Raw genomic sequence first — 4,624 nt, 5'->3', positions numbered from 1 at the left:
CTGCTGCTAACCTTCTGTAGATTGTTGCATTTAAAAAAAGGTCAAAGTCTGTCAATGAAGTTTAAATATTATGGGAAGAAGGAATAAAATTCCTGCAATTAGAAGCAAACATAAAAAGCATTTTAATTTCAAATAAATTATTGCCTTTATTTATAAGATTAGGTTATAAAGATTAATATTTATCGTAAAACTGCCAGGAGGCAACACCTGAGCCAGCTTTTTATGTTTAATTCCCCTGTGCTTCTGAAATAAATGCCTCATCATCTCCTAAAAGCTTCTTAGATCAATTCTTCTTTTCATCTCATTCACTGAAAATGAAAGAAGTATGGTAGGCAGGCACAGCTTGGGATCTCCTGATAGCCTTTGATCCTTTGTTTCTATATACTTTCTTTGGTCCTGTTTACCACCAGGAATAAACCCACTAGGGTTTATTCCATCTTTGGATTTTGTTTTGATTAAGTATGAAATAAACAACTCTTTTTTCATTCAAGAGAGCACCAAGCTACCCCCTCTGCTATGCCTCTCCAACTCCAAGCACTCTCAGATTCTTCTGAGGATATAATATGGATGGGGCATTTTCTTAACCAATGTAAATGCAAACTCATCCAAAAACTCTCATCCTCTGAGATGCTCATCCATGCCTTCTCTCATTCCTTCATAAATAATCTACACAAATTTGCATCTGATACTTTTTAATTCTTTTGTGAATACAAATGTACCATTTAGACTGACCATCTATGACATTTTAAGGTTTGTAAAGCAATTTACATATGCTGTTTCCTTTGACCCTCACAAACAGCTTAGAGGCAAGTGCTATTATTATTATTCCCATTTTATGAATAAAGGCAGTGAAACTTCAAGAATTTAAGAGACTTCCCAGGAGTCACACAGTCAATAAATGTATGAGGCAAAAGTCAAACTCAAGACGACCATAACTATAGAGACAACCCTCTATTGTTTGTACCACTTAATAGCTTGTCAATCTCTTTTTCAAGGCATGCATGGTCTTGATATAGTACATAAATTATATATATTTAGAGATATAAATAGGTCTAACTACAGGTAGATTTAGGTGGTTGTAGATAGAAGTAGAGAGAGACAGAAGTAGGTAGCCATAGATATAGGTAGATATTGATCCAGATCTAGATAGGTATAGATTTAGGTATTGGTATAAGTGGACAGCTAGGTGATAAAATGGATAAGCACTGGGCTTGGAATCAGGAAAATTCATTTTCTTGAGTTCAAACCTAGCCTCAGCTGTGTGACTGTGGGAAAGCCACTTAACCCTCTTGCTTAAGTTCCTCATCTGTAAAATGAACTGCAAAAGGAAAAACAAACCATTCCAATATCTTTGGAAGAAAATCCCAAACTGGGTCATGGAATGTCAGTCACAACTGAAAATAATTGAGCAAGAACAGCATATGTAAAAATATAACACACACACACACACACACACACATATATGTGTGTGTATGTGTATGTGTATAGACACGTGTATGAATTTGTTGTTACACATTATAAATTATAATGTAATGTATAATATAATCCTGTTTTATAATGTGCTATAAATAATTATATAAAAGATATCATCCAAAAAGTCTGAGTCAGATAGATGAGCTGGTCAAATGACAATACGAAGGGACAAGTTTTGGACAGCTCTGGTATAGCATTCCTTTTCTTACAATAGCAGGAGAAAGCAAAGAATGACCTCAGAATGTTGTGTTAATAGATTAATCATTTTCTGTCAGTTACAAATTGGGCATCTAGGATTAGTCATGTGGTAGACAGAACATTGCACTTAAGGTCAGGAAGACCCAGAGTCAAATCTGGCCTCAGACATTTATTAGGCATATGACCTTGGATAAGTCTCATATCCTCTTTCAGTTTCAATGTCATCCTCTATATAACACACACAATAATAGTACATACATCACAGCATTTTTATGAGGTTCAACCAAGATTTACATATGTATAAAGCACTCTCTCTACATATATATGCATATACATATATGTATGTCTCTCCATATGTATGTATGCATGTATGTTTCTACATGTGATCTTGGTTGCATGCAGATACATAGTATATATGAAATATATATAGTATATGGAGACAGACAGAATGCCCGAAAGATAGAAACAAGGAGGAAGGGGAGAAGGGTATGATTATTTTCTCCTGGGAATTCTACATTCCCTGGGCATTTTCTGAAGTAAGAGAATGACTTTAGTTTGGTTGTTTATTCTAACAATAGATGCTTTTCAAAAACTGACTGTGGAGATCCTTAGGAGCATTACTTATGGAATAAGATTTTCCAGGCACCAAATTTGTATTTATTTAATCAAAGTTGAGATATATTTCATGTGCCAGTACAAGAATAGCATCCAGACAAATGTCAGGACAAAAGTCAAACACTAGCTAATGTTAGTATTATCCATAATGGTATGGCTAATGTCAATTTCTAAGTGGAAAAAAAAGATCATCTCATTGCAACACTGTTGGAATGGATATAATGGTTATCTTTCCAGTTGTTAATGACACCGCTATAGTTAGCTTTGTTTTCTTGGCAGCAGCTTAGCTTCCTGGCCTGAAAAGCTTCTTTTTGCTTTCTATCATTAGCCACGACAGGATATGATAACCAAGACAAGTCTCAAAGAGAGAGAGAGAGAGAGAGAGAGAGAGAGAGAGAGAGAGAGAGTGAGTCCTGCTTATTTAACTGCTTTGTGGGATATCCTGATCTTTATCACTTTTTTGTAATCTTCTACAAAGTTTGAGATTTAGCAAAACCTGGAAAGGAAGATTTGTATAACTCATAACATTTTGTTGTCCTGTCTTTATAAAGACAGTAATTTACAGTGAAAGAGAAAGTCACTGAATAGTTGCATTATCATAATGAGGAATGACACAATCCATGAAATACAGCAATGAAAGAACTGGCCAATAAATGTTTATTAAGCTTCTACTGTATGTCGGTCACTGTGCTAAGTCCTCCAGAAACAAAAGGCAAAAAGGAACCCCTGCCCTCAGAAAACTTATAATCTATTGCAATTTAGCAGTGGAGAAAGATAGTGGATCTTCCTGATGTCGAATTTATAATTGATTTCCTTGGAAGTTCAGTGAATTTCTAGAATCTCACATATACTCACATTAAATTATAAAGCAATAACAAGGCATTTGTTATTTACTTTTTAAAATTATTCCTTCTATTTACCTGTAATCAAGAAACTCCAAAAAGTCTATCTCCAATCTCTTAACATTTCATTAATTATACATTATTAATCCACATCCCGAGAATACCTCAAATAATTTAGATTTTCTGACTGAACTGCCACTTCTTTTTGAAGAAAGCAGTATCTCTGTGTTAATTTGAGCTACTATGGATTGATTCAATGTAACATTCATTCAACAAGCATATGTGCAAGGCCCTTTAGTAGACATTGGATTAAAAAAAAAAAGTGTAACTGCCTTTTCCCTCAAGGAGTTTTTATCTTGTTGTCAATTTTCATTAATAACAATTGGAAGGTCACTTTGTTCCTCTTATTCTTCCTTTGTTGCCTTTGTTGGCTTATGATTTCCCTTCTCACTGTAATCAAATAAAACATTTTCCATTTTCAAATTTTCTACTCTCCAAACTTAGTCTAGCTCCACCTTTCTCAGCAGAAAATGTATACTTAGTGTCTTCTCTAGGATGTCAGAGGATAAATAGAATCGATGGATGAATGAATAAATGAATAAAAACAGATTTATTAATTATATACTATACATTCCAGCCATTGTGTTGGGAATTGGGAATACTAATTGCAGGACCTCCTCTGATCTCATTTCTCCAGTTGAACAGTTGTAATATTTCATAATAGCTGGCATTGATTTAGGATTTTAAAGGTTGCAAAGACCTTTACAAGTTTGTCTCATTTGATCATCAATGATCAATAAAAATTGTGGAAAATGAAAACTATCATCACCCCATTTTATAGATAAAGAAATTGAAGCCTAGGTAAATTAAGTGACTTTTTCTGTGGTCAGTAGTCTGAGTCTGTGGCCAGTTTGAACTGTCCTCACTTCCTTTTTGTTCTTGTTTACAATCAGGATTCATGGAGCAAAAAATGTGTTCTCTCAAAGAAACATTGTTACCTTCTCTTTTCCCTGAAAACTAATTTCTTGAGAGAGAAGACATAGATGATTTGTAGGTGAATAGGCATACTCTAATACCTGACTCCCAATTTAGGAAGGATTTTGGAACTGGCATGGGATATGATACTGTTCCCAGCACAATGTTGTTTTTGCCAAGTACCTCTCATTTGGCAATTAAGTCAAAGGTCTGCTCATTATGACTTTTTCTAGGCTCATTTGGCCTCCTTGTTATAGCAATTAATTTACATTATTTACACTTCTACATGAAACTATTATAATCACTTGTGATGTCATTTCTGTTTGTCCATTTCTTATTTCCTTTTTAATTTTCAAGAGGTTTAATTAATTTAGAGTTAAATCTTCTTAATATTCTTATGTCATAGTCAGTGGCAAAACATTTTGTTTATCCATTTCCCATTTTGGAAAAAAGCTATCAAGATATGTATGTGTATCTCTCTCTCTCTCTCTCTCTCTCTCTCTCTCTCTCTCTCTCTCTAT

This window comes from Gracilinanus agilis, chromosome 6 (assembly GCF_016433145.1).
Source record: "Gracilinanus agilis isolate LMUSP501 chromosome 6, AgileGrace, whole genome shotgun sequence".
In the NCBI taxonomy this organism is placed as follows: domain Eukaryota; kingdom Metazoa; phylum Chordata; class Mammalia; order Didelphimorphia; family Didelphidae; genus Gracilinanus; species Gracilinanus agilis.
Note: the sequence above shows the minus strand (reverse complement) of the source record.